Below are 13201 nucleotides of genomic sequence, written 5' to 3' on the forward strand. Positions count from 1 at the left end.
CTTTTTTTGTTAGACTAGTTAGTGGTTTATTGATTTTCTTTATATTTTCAACAAACCAACTTTCTGTTTTATTGATCTTTTTATTGTTTTTTATTCTAAATTTTTTTTTTTTTTAGTTCTGCTCTGATTTTTATTATTTGTTTTCTTCTACCAATTTTGGGTTTGGTTTGTTCTGCTTTTCTAGTTCCTTGAAATGAACAATTAGTTTATTTGGAATCTTTCTACTTTTGTGATGTAGATGTTTATTGCTATAAGTCTCCCTTTTATTGCTACCTTTACTGAATCCCATGGGTTTTGGTATGTTGTGTTTTGATATTCATTCATTTCAAATTTTTTTTTTATTTCTTTCTTGACCCAATGGTTATTTAGAAGCATGTTGTATAATTTCCATGTATTTGTACAGTTTCCAAAGTTCCATTTATTGTTCATTTCTAGTTTTATTCTATTGTGGTCTGAAAAGATAATTGATATGAAAACAGTATTTAAAATTTTGATGAGACTTGTTTTGTGCCTTATTATGTGGGCTATTTTTGGTAATTTTTACTGTGCCGATGAAAGCGATGTGTATTCTGCACCTGTTGGATACATTTTGTGAATGTCTGTTTGGTCTGTTTAGTCTGAAGTCCAGCTTAAATCCAATGTTTCTTTGTTGATTTTTTTATCTAGATAATCAGTATAATGCTGAGAGTGGGGTATGAAAGTTCCCAACAATTACTCTAATGAAGAGTGTATCTCCTTTTAGATCTAATAATATTTGCTTTATATATTTTGTGGCTCTGGTTTTGGGTGCATAGATATTTAGAATTGTTATATCCTTTTGCTAAATCAATCTTTTTATCGTTATATAATGACCATCTTTGTGCCTATTTATTGTTTTCTACTTAAAAACTGTTTATCTAACATAAGTATAGCTATTTCTGCTTGCTTTCAGTTTCTTTTTGAATGAAATATCTTTTTACATCTCTTTACTTTATGGCTATATGTGTTTTTAGAAGTGATAGGAGCCTCTAGTAGGTAGCACAGAGTTAGTTCATATTTTTTTAATCCATCCAGCCAGTCTAATCTTTAAGTGGAAAATTTAATTCATTTACACTCAAGGTTATTATTGATATGTGATGACTTATTTTTGTCTTTTTGTTAATTGTTTTCTGATTGTTTCATGTATCTCATGTTCATATCTTTCTCTCTTATTGTTTGCATTGGAGTTTGGTGGTTTCCTGTAGGGGTAACATTTTAGTCATTTCCTCATTTGTGTGTTTGTTCTACTACTAAGTTTTATGCTTTTATGTGTTTTCATAATGGTAGATAGTGATAGCCTTCTTTTGCTTCCAGGTGTAGGACTCCCTTAAGTATTTCTGGTAGGGCTGATCTATTGGGTGAAATCCTTCAGTTTTTCCCTGGTCTGGGAAAAACTTTTTCTCCTTCATTTGTGAAGGATAACTTTGTTGGGTATAGTATTTTTGACTGGCAGTTTTTTTTGTTTGTTTCAGCACTTTGGATATATCATTCCATTCTCCCCTAGCCTATAATTTTGCTGCTAAGAAATCTACTTTTAGATTGATTAAATTACCTTACATGTGACTAGACATTTTTCTCTTGCTGATTTTAGAATTCTTTTTCTATGACTTGACAGTTTTACTCTAATGTGCTGTGATGGTTAATACTGAGTGTCAACTTGATTGGATTGAAGGATACAAAATATTGATCCTGGGTGCATCTGTAAGGGTGTTACCAAGGGAGAGTAACATTTGAGTCAGTGGGCTGGGAAAGACACACCCACCCTTAACATGGTTGGGCACAATCTAATCATAGTTGCCAGTGCTGCTAGAATATAAGCAGGCAGGAAAATGTGAAAAGTGAGACTAACCTCACCTCCCAGCCTATATCTTTCTCCTGTGCTGGATGCTTCCTGCCCTCGAATATTGGATTCCAAGTTCTTCAGTTTTGGAACTCAGACTGGCTCTTTTTGTTCCTCAGCCTGCAGATGGCCTATTGTGGGACCTTGTGATCATGTGAATTAATACTTAATAAACTCTCCTATATATATTCCATTAATTCTGTTTCTCTAGAAAACCCTGACTAATACATGTGCCTTGGAGAAGAAGTTTTAGGATTATATCTACTTAGGATTCTTGGTCTTCCTGTATCTGAATGAGTAACTCTGTTCTAGACTTGGAAAGTTTTTTGCTAATATTTCATTAAATAGGTTTTATATGCCTTTGACCTTCTCCTCACCTTCTAGAACATGAAAATCTTGAATATTTGATCACTTTATATTGTCCCATATGTCACATAGGTTTTTTTTCTTTTTTAGTCTTTTTTATTTGTTTGTTTGTTTATTTATTTATTTATTTTGGTATGGCTGGGTTATTTCAAAAGACATGTTTAAATTCTGAGATTTTTCTTCTGCTTGATGTAGTTCACTGTTGAAGCTCTCAATTGTATTTTTAAATCTCAGTCATGGAATTATTCAATTATAATTCAGTTTGTTTCTTTTTAATAATATCTATCTCTTTGGTGAATTTCTTATTTATATCCTGAACTGTTTTTCTGATTTATTTGCATTCTTTATCTATGTTCACTTCTATCTTTCTGAGCTTAACATTATTATTTTTTTCTTCAGGCATTTTATACATTTTTATTGGAATCTGTTATTGAATAATTGTTGTGTTCCTTTGGTGGTATTATATTTTTTTTTTTTGCTTTTTCATGTTTCTTGTGTCCTTACATTGACATCTGCACATTTGGTGTAACAGTCACTTCTTTTCCAATTTTTTGGATTGGGTTTTATAGGGGAAAACTTTTTCCTGTCGATGTATCTATGGTGTTGGCTGGGTAAGGTACTTTAGCTTTGATTTTTGATGTGTGTAGAACTGTAGTCTCTGCATGATTTCTTTGTCTTTAAACAATATCAGTAGTGTTTGTAAATGTCTCAGTGACTTAAGCTGCAGTTCTTAGTGGAAACTGCGGTGAGGCTTTGCTGGAGATGGGGATCCCAGGTAGGCGAGTCCTTGGGCCCCAGTTGTACCTGCAGTAGACTGTGTTCCTGTCCTTGAACCAGTGGACATCAGACGTGATCACTGGTGTTAGCAGGTCTATGTGCCCTAATTCTTGAGCCTCCAGGTGGCTTACTTGGGTACTGGCAGTGGCTTCAGTGGGCCAAGTAGGTGGATCATTCCTTGGAATCCATAGCAGCATGTGCGGCATAGACAATGGCAGTGGTGGCATTACCCTTGGGCTTCCAAGAGGCACACACTTATGTTAATTACAGCTAAAATGGGGAGGGTGAGTGAGTCCCAGTTGGTACACGCAGGTAGATGCTGGCCGTAGTAGTAGTTGCAGGCTGGTTGCCCCGTCCTCAGCCACCCAGGAGAAGTTCACAGATGCCAGCAGTGGTGGCTGGGTGTGAAGATCCCCAGGCTCCTTGACAGCATACTCAGCATACTTGGGCACTGGTAGCAGGTGTTCTGGGCCAGTTGTTAGGCCCCTGGTGTTGCACACTCATGCTTGGGGCTACCAAAACGGCAGGGTAATGCCCAGATCTCCTGATGGACTGCTTAGCCATTGAATGGAGGCAGTGCCAGGCTGGGTGATTCTGTCCTTAGACAGCCCCAGTGTTGTGCATGTGTGTAGGTTGTGGTGAGCAGAGAAACCACATGTAGACAATTCCTGCAGCCAGGATAAATAATTTTAGTGATTTTCTCTGCATGCCACAATCTATAAAACTGTGAGAAGCACTGCTTTAGGGAATCTGAAAAATTCAATTACTTTATGAAAGATAGTATAAATGGATACACAATTACTTTATTTGCTTACATTTATCAGTTATTATTTAAAATATATATTTATTAAAGTTTATTATTTAATAGTCATTTATTAGATAAGATTTTTCCACAGCACATATTTAAAATTATATATATATATGTGTTTGTGTGTATGATTATGACTCATTAATGTTTAATAAAGGCATACCTAAGCTATATCCCAGGGAAATGAAAATGTTGCCAAGAATATATTTTAAAATAACTTTAAAAAAGCAAACCAGAAGCATAGCTTAAGGGCAATAACAGTCATCTTACAGACAAATTGGTGTTGAATTTTTAACTATTATGTATAAAAAGAAAAAGAAAAGCATATTGATGAATGGCTGTTAGTACATAGCTCGGAGAGAAGGAATCTAAAATAGTACTGGGAAAATATTAGCCTACTTCACCTTAATTGTTGATGAAAGATTTAGGCACGCCTCAGGTCTTGCTTAACATGCAAATTATAAAAGTAAGGTGTTCTTATGTCTGCGAAATACATTAATAAACTCTGTATTTTCCCAAGTGTTACAACTTGCTATAATACTATGGTATTTATTATACCTGTAAAAGATAAAAATGATGATTGAAATAGTTATCCACATGATTCTGGAAATAACATGTGTGTCTGTTTTGCCTTAAGTTTTGTGTTGGGTTTTGTTTTGTTTTGAGTGAGTGTATCATATCCTGGAAAATAGATAATATCCATATTAGAAATATGTCTAATATGACTTCTTTATTTTACTTGTAGATAAACTTATTTGTGGAATAATAGAATCTTAGAACTGGAAGGCATCATCTATCTCTGTCCCTTGTATAGCTATGAAAATCAAGCTGAAAATAGGTGAAGTAATTTCTTCACACTTTAACCTCTCTAATTTTTAGGTAGCCTCCCTTCATGTCATTGAAAATAATGAGAGTAGATCTCAATTTTTTTCAGCATATAAGGACAATGAAACAAGAGTTAATATCCACTGAATATGAACATACGCAAGGCACTGTTCAAGGTGCTTTACACATTTTATCATTCAGCCCTAGCAACAATACAAATGGTTTGAAAATAACATCAATATTTCACAAAAGAGGAACCTTAATCTACCAGTGAAATTTTTTGTGTGATAACCAATTTGTAGCTACTAAGTAGCAGAGATAAAATTTGAAGCAATGACATCTGGTTCTCTAGATCTGATTTTCTTGCCACAGTAAAAAACCCTTTCCATGTGCTCAATACGGTATTAGTGACAATTCTTCAGCTATAATCCTTTCTATTCCACTTTTACAGAAACATATGTGATAGTTCATGAGCAAAAGTAAAAGTTTGAGATTGTAAGAGTGGTAACTGGTGTGTGTGTGTGTGTGTGTGTGTGTGTGTGTGTGTGACAGGGAGAGAGAGAGAGAGAGGAATAGAGAGAGATTCATAATTCGAGCTACTTAATTTCGGTTTATTTATCAAAATGATACAAGACACCAGTTTAAAAGTGAGAAATGTGTTTAATTAGAGCTCATTGATTATGCCTGAGTACTTAAAGCACCGGATTTTAAGGATAGTCATCCTTCTCAAGAGGTGATCTGAAACCTGAAGTGTTTATGAAAGCTGGGGCCCAGGAGTTCAAGACTGCAGTGAGCTATGAGCTTGCCCTGCGCTCCAGCCTGGGTGACAAAATAAGACAAGACCCCATCCTTAAAACAAACAAATAAATAAATAAAATTTGTATTAAAAGCTGAGACTTTCATTTTTACTGATTAAAAACTTTTACCTTTGAGATTTAAAAGGCTGATTCTTCACATTACTGTTTACTTTTTTATAACCAGAATCCCAGATTTTCCAGATGATTCATTATCGCAAAGATGCTTATTACCATACTCCTTTTATATTATTTAATCTGGTCCTAGTAAACTTCACTTTCTGCTAGCCCAAACCTTTCTACTCTGACCTCTGAAGTGCAATATATTTTTCCAATTTTATTTTCTGCTATGGTGACAGCTCACATCGTAACACAGTAAGGTCAAAACAGTGACAATTAGTGGGGTAAGACCATTCCACTCAAACATACAAATTCAATCACTTGGTGCATTCTGGAGAAATATGTCACTGCAGAGGAAGAGTATTCTAACAAAAAAGTAGTATTCTCAACTACAAATCCCAAAAAAACCTGAAGTATACATTTTTTTCTTATTTTTAAATGGTAAAAGAGAGATTTCCAGTGTTGTTCTTTTTACATACAATGAACACTTTGGTAGTTGTGGAAGAGAATATTACCCTAACTGTAGAACAGAATTCCAAATGCCCCCAGATAGTTCAGTTGGTCCATCACCAATTTTTTTTAAGGAACTGGCATTTTTTTATGTTCTAAGTCTATCTCATATTGTATACACACATGCACACACACACATACACTTTAAGTTACACACATGTTGTGTATACAGATGTGCATGTGTGTATGTATAGGCCATTTGACCAATTAACTTCATTTCCTTCCAGTCTACATATCTATGATAGAGTAATAGACCCTATCATCCTATTATCATCTAGAATTATTTCATCCCTAAAATTCATTTCTAAAACTATTCTTCTCCCTCCGTGGCCATTTCACTATCTATTGGTCTGATCCTCATTCTAATTATACTTGTATTATTCCCATACCCTACAACTGGACTTTTTTTTTCGTAATCTGCACAAAGCCCCAATGTACCAATCCAATGACTGTTTTGCTAATACTTGGTCTCCTTAACTCTGGTATTCCATTATTTTACCAGAAAGAATCTCATCCCCAATTGATTCAAGTTTCATCATATGTGTTTTTTCGCAAAAAAATGATACATGCATCAAGAGAAAATTACAAAATATATGTGTTCAATGTTTTAAGAAATACAATTTTAATCCAAATGATAAAATAATGAGAAATATAAAAACAATCTTGCTAGCAAAAGCAGGAAAGTACATTAGTTTTCTTTCTCAGTTGCTCACTTATTTGCATGTGAAATAGGATCCCAATAATCTTTTGCAAAAGTAGAAAGAGTATGAGATGTGTGGTACACAGAAAATATTAATGGACATGGGAGAAACAGAAGTTGTGTTTTATTTCTATATAAAATATAAATTACCGTTGACTGTTGTTACTTCTATTTTCAATGAGGTATGTTCTCAGATTTTCTGAGAACACAGCAGAACAAGAGAGACAAATAGCATTTACCCTCAAGAAGCTTAGAATCTATGAGGAAACGGAGGTACTTTTAAAGGACAGAAATTATAAAAATAATTATTCATTTATAGTTGTAATAAGTTCCTCAAAGCAAAAGTAGAGTGTACAGTGAGAGCATGAAATATAGACTACTGACTTAACCTGGGGTAATTTCCTGAAAATTGATGGAAAAAAGTTGCTAGTTAGAAGAAAAATATTATGGGGAAGGAGAAAAGAATATTGCAGCAATTAAGCTTAGCATGTAAGAAGACAATAAAACAGGAAGGAGTTTGTTTGCAAACAAACAAACTAGGCTCCTGGAAACAGTGATCAAGGGGAAAGGGTGTTTCCGAGGACTCTGGGTGATTGACAGGAGGCATGTTGTAAAGTTATCTTTACACTTTTTAAAAATTTGGAACACGTAACAGGGAGATATTTACACTACAAGCATTTGAATCAGATTGAAATATCTACATATGCCGGGCGCGGTGGCTCACGCCTGTAGTCCCAGCACTTTGGGAGGCCGAGGCGGGCGGATCACGAGGCCAGGAGATCGAGACCATCCTGGCTAACACGGTGAAACCCCGTCTCTACTAAAAATACAAAAAATGAGCCGGGCGTGGTAGCAGGCTCCTGTAGTCCAGGCTACTCCGGAGGCTGAGGCAGGAGATTGGCGTGAACCCGGGAGGCGGAGCTTGCAGTGAGCCGAGATCGCGCCACTGCCCTCCAGTCTGGGCGACAGAGGGAGACTCTGTCTCAAAAAAAAAAAAAAAAAAAAAAAAAAACAAGAAAAAGAAAAAAAGAAAAAAAGAGATATATCTACATGTTAGCAATGTAATTCTAGCTATTCCAGTGACAGTTATTGGTTTGGAAGAGAAGACAGGATTATACAGTTAGAAACTTGTTAGTAGATTATTGCAATACTTCCATTTAAAAAAAAAGATAAATTGTTTCTTAGAGAGAGTGCAGATAGTGATGGTCTTTCTTTTTCCTATGCGTATCTGGATGTAATGCTTGAAACAGCTGCAGCCATCCTGCAATCGGCTGAGGATGAAGCCACACAAAGAATGAGCAAGCAAAAAGAAAGAAAGAACCTAAGTCCTATATAAAGTCATTGAGTCCTAGAATCAATTAAGCCTGACGCTGCACTAGGATTTCTAGCAACCAGAATTGAGGCCTAGTAAAAAGACCTCTGTGGTAGCATACAGACTTTAGCGAAAGCTGAACAACTGAAATTTCTTCAGAAGTTAAGATTTCTTCTTGTGTTAGAAAATTCCGTACAGAGTTATAAGCAATGCCTTGAAAGTTTAGAATTTGAACTAATCCTATTCAAATCTAGAGTATCAGACGCTGTCTTGATCAGAGGCTCAGACTTGATCTTATAAATGAAAGGCCATTATAAATAGGCAATTATAAAGAACACTGGTTTACAGTTAGAAATTAATAAAATATATTATTTCTATCTGAAGCTCCTATAAAATGAAAGACTGAAAAAATATATTGGGTATGTCAAAATCCAAGAGAAATAGTTGATGATGATAATGACGTGATTTAGTTTCCTGGATTTTCTCTTTACAAGTCCAGAATTAGCATGAAACAAATACCTTGCACTTGGGAGCTATTCTATATTTGTTGTTCAGGGCGAACTTACAGATTGTGAAGTTGATGAACTCCTCCAGATAATCAGGGTCCAACAGAAGCACTGACTTAAACTTATCAGAGAAGAATTAGCACAGCTAAAAAATCAGATATTGAGTGAATCTTAGTAAGAATTGATGAATCAAGAGCACTCAATGAAGAAGGAAAGATTTGCAGAGAGCTATGACACTAAGTCACCAAGAAATTGACATGGAAGATGAAGAAGCAGGTCTCCATGAGGGTGTTTAGCTCAGTATGCAAGGTAGTTTCAGAATATATTTCAAGGTAGGTTCAGAATATATTTCAAGATAGTTTCAGAATATGTTTCAAGATACTCCACAGACATCAGGTATAAATATTATTTCAGAAGAGCTACAGAAGAGAAGAGAAGCCTACTTAGAAAAGTAAAGTAATTACTTTAAAAAATTAAAATTATATAGATACATAGATAGCTAAATAGCTAGATAGGTAGATGCTTAGATACATAGATGTAGGCTTGGGATATAATGGCAGCAATTGATCTTTGGTCAGAGCAAATTGATTGGAAAGGAGCATGAAGAAGCTTTTTGGCGTGATGAAATATTGTATGCCTTGATCGGATTGGTAATTATATTGGAGTATAAATTTATCTAATTCAAACTGTACAATTAAACTATGTACATCTTAGTATGTAAGTTATGCTTCAGTAAATGAAAATTTTGAAAAAGTTAATTTATTTCATGTAAAAAGTTGACAAAGAAAGTGAGGAAAAATAAGTATGATTCAACTTCTGTTGCCTCAATAACTGTTCTGAAGAGTAATTTCAGTGAGGAAAGATAAAGCTTGGTGATGTGTGGTAGATTAGGGGAGAGGATTTTTTCACTTATTGAACTTTTTATTCCTGAGATTATACAGAGAGACATAAGGAATTGGATCTCAGAGAAAATTGTAGTTCAGTTATAATCCTGGAAAGACTGATGTATGTGGTAATTGACAACCTAGGGATAATGTTGTGTGTGATGAATGTGTCTAGGGTTAGAATACAACAATGAACAGAGAAAAAAAACCTAAATTCAGATCTGGGAGATTTTCAATATTTTAACATTAGGCCAGAAAGAGAGACTAATTAGGCAGCAGCCATAATGATGAGAGAAAAGCAATTTAAATCTCAGCTTTCAATAAGGAGAAAATGACCAAATCAATTAGGTCTAATAAAAATACAGAATTAATGAAGACCGAAAAGTGTCCATTACATTTAGGAAACTGGAAGTTATTAATGATTTCAAGTTTAGTAGCTGCAAGGGTATGTCATATACAGGAAAGCCTATAATTCTTAAGTCTAGAGATATCAGAGAATGTTTAAATGCTGATGGAAATTATCCAGTACAAAGTAAGAGGATTAAAGATACAGGATAGCAAGAGATAGATAAAGGTTTAACCTTATTGAAAGAAAACAAGGGGCTAAGATTTAGAAGAAAAGTAACATACGAGACTAGAGACAGGCATTTTTTTTTCATTTTTATTGGAGGAAATAATAATGATAAGTAGAGATTAAGGGAAATGTGTTGATTTGAAGCCAAAATTGCAGAAGTTTTAATTGGATTACTTTTATTTTCTAAATGAAGCGCATTACAAGGTCACCTTCACAGTGTATGGTTAGAAAGTGAACACAGTATGGTTGGTCTGATAGCTCCAGGGAGATGGGGGAGTGAGCTAATGACAGATTACCTTGTAGAATTGAGGATATGTTTGAACTCTTCAGTGAATTTCCTTACATTTTTACAACATATAAATACACGGGGATAAATGCAACTAAAGTTCAAGTGTGGCTTTTTCTTAGACAATAACATTTTAGTTACCTAGAATTTCCATATGGAAATAGAAGGATTTGCTTGTCACACTAATATTTTGTGCATATTGACTAAATATTTATAATGATGTGTTAAAAGTATATCTGGGGGATTTTAATTGATGGAGGCAACCTAGTGCCAACATAAAAAGGTCAATGCCATTGAAAGAAGATTTTATTACTCACATTTCCCAAGAGAAGGAGACATGCCATATAGGACCACAAAGGAAATTCCAGGTTTGGTCAGCCAGAAGCAGGAGCAAGGGAGAAGCCTGCACCAAATCCTTTATTGGGGTTTCTGCAGGAAAGGTAAAGCGTGGCAAAGTAAACTGTTAAGGATTGGCTGGCTTGAATAATTTCCATGGGCAGTAGGGGTGATCTCCACTGGAAACTAATCCGCCAGTGATTTAGGGCAGGGAAAATCTCGGGGTGTGAGAGTTAAGGAGGTGGTTTGGACTACAAGATTGGGATTGGTTGGTTTGCATATAAAAGACATGCTCCTACCTAGCCAACCCTTTTGCCATCTGGAATTGGTTAGACCTGGGAGTGGCAGTCTATCAACTGATAGCAAGTTCTTTTAGATGTCAAAAACATAAAATATAGAAAATTTAAAAACGTAATTAATTTAAATGGTGTTAATTTACATTATTGTGTTAGTTTTCTCTAAGAAATTCCAATCATTTGTTTTAAGTCAAAAAGAAAATGAATTTAAGTCAAAAAGAAAATGAATTTTGAATTTTCCAGGAATTCTGAGGACAAAGAGCAAAGGATTTAAAATAATTTTGAGAGAAGTGATTACATTGACAAAAAGTGAAATTTAAGGTAGGTAGGAAGAGACTGTTACAGCAGGAGATAAAGGAGAAAATGACAGGTGGGTTTCCGAGTAAGAAAATTTGAAGTGTTAGAGATTTTGTTCAGAAAATGGGATGTTTGACTTACTGATTCTGTGGGTGATAAGTTTTGAATATTGACAGGTGGAAAGATTTAAGAAAGGATAACTTCATTGAAAATAAAGTGTCCAAGGATATGAGAGGTTAAATTGGACGCATCATCAGTGTGGAATTTGAAGACATCTAGGATGATGACAGAAAAACTGTGGTAGAGAGAAAAGATTACAACTGAGTGATTGAAGTTTTTAAATAATGAGAGATGGCAAGAAACTATGTATCAGAAATAAGAAGACAAATATAATTTTATAACCTAGAGTCTCAGTGGAGCGGGGGATGGATAAGTAATATAATTAGAATGACTTTGGGATCAAGACGTTGATGTACATATGATGTGAAAGGATGCACTTAAAGCAGTACAGGTAAATGGTGTAAGATGGTCATCATTTGCATTTCAGAGATGGAAATAAAATTCAGAGCTGGAGAAGAAAGAGAACTTCAAAAAATATTTCCAGTAGGAATTCTGAAAGACATAAAGAAAGATTTAGCCAGGAGATGAGGAAGTAGGAATTGGATACAGAGCAAGAAAGACCAAATCATTTAAAGGATTACACTAGACTAGAATATAAATAACAGGAAGGGATGTTACTACAGTGGTCATTGATCCATAAGAGATGCATTAGGGTCAGCATAGATTTTTTATTGATGATGCCTTGGCAGGTTTGTATTTATGACAAATTTTCTGCATTCTGAGAAGGAAGTCCTGCTGTTTGTTATGAAGTAAAGTATGATTTTCTTCTGTAGGAGTTGGCATCTGTATGGGTACAATAACTATGAGAGGATGACATAAATGCTTTTTGGTCACTGGAAGAAACAAAAGTTCTCTAAGAATATAAGCCTCAACTTCAAAAGAAATTCAAATGAGATTGTTGTCAGTGCATTATTGTTAAAAGTCCATATGCTAAATATTATTGAAATTATAAATCATTCTATTTCAACATAGAATTTATTAATCCTGTCTTGATGTCAGCTTCTTGGAGGATTCAAGCTAACAAGGATACCAATTTTCAAAACACTATTAGAGATAAGAACACTATAGATTCTAAAGAATATGATGTCATTGAGTTTTAACATTGGGCATATTTTGTATGCCAGAGTAGGCATATACTTTTGATAATATTCAGTCTCTAAATTTGTCACTAAATAAACCACGTTTATATTACTATATTTAAATATAGCTTTCAAGAAGTAGTAGAGTAATGAAATTATAGTTTTATCCTAAAAAATGTAACTAAATTCGCCAAAATGATCTTCAGTAGGTGTATACGTGAAATCTGTCATGACAGTCAAAAGATGCCTACAATATCATTTATTGCCAAATAATGTATTAGAATATTAATTTAGGAAACTTGTAATTTTACAAATGTATTTTATGTAAGAATGTCATGGAAACTAAAGCAAATATGTCAAACAGTTGATATATAATACATCCTCACAAAAGTATGTTTTAATGTGTCCTTTTATGTAAAAATTGCTTTTTTGAAGCTAAAAAGAAATCATGGAGGTCAAAAATAAGATAGGCATGGAAAAATAAACTTTGTGAAACAAAATGTAATTTCCACAGAAAATATTTGCAAAAGATATCTGATAAAAAACTGTTATCAAAAATAGACAAAGAACTCTTAAAACTCAATACTAAGAAAACTAACAACTCAATTAAAAATGGGCAAAAAGATCTGAACAGACACCTCATCAAAGAAGATATACAGATGACAAATAAGCATATGATATGATGCTCCACATTGTATGTTACTAGGAAAATGCAAATTAAAACAACATGAGATATCATCACACACCTATTAC

The sequence above is a fragment of the Gorilla gorilla genome, chromosome 15 (genome assembly GCF_029281585.2).
Source record: "Gorilla gorilla gorilla isolate KB3781 chromosome 15, NHGRI_mGorGor1-v2.1_pri, whole genome shotgun sequence".
In the NCBI taxonomy this organism is placed as follows: Eukaryota; Metazoa; Chordata; class Mammalia; order Primates; family Hominidae; genus Gorilla; species Gorilla gorilla.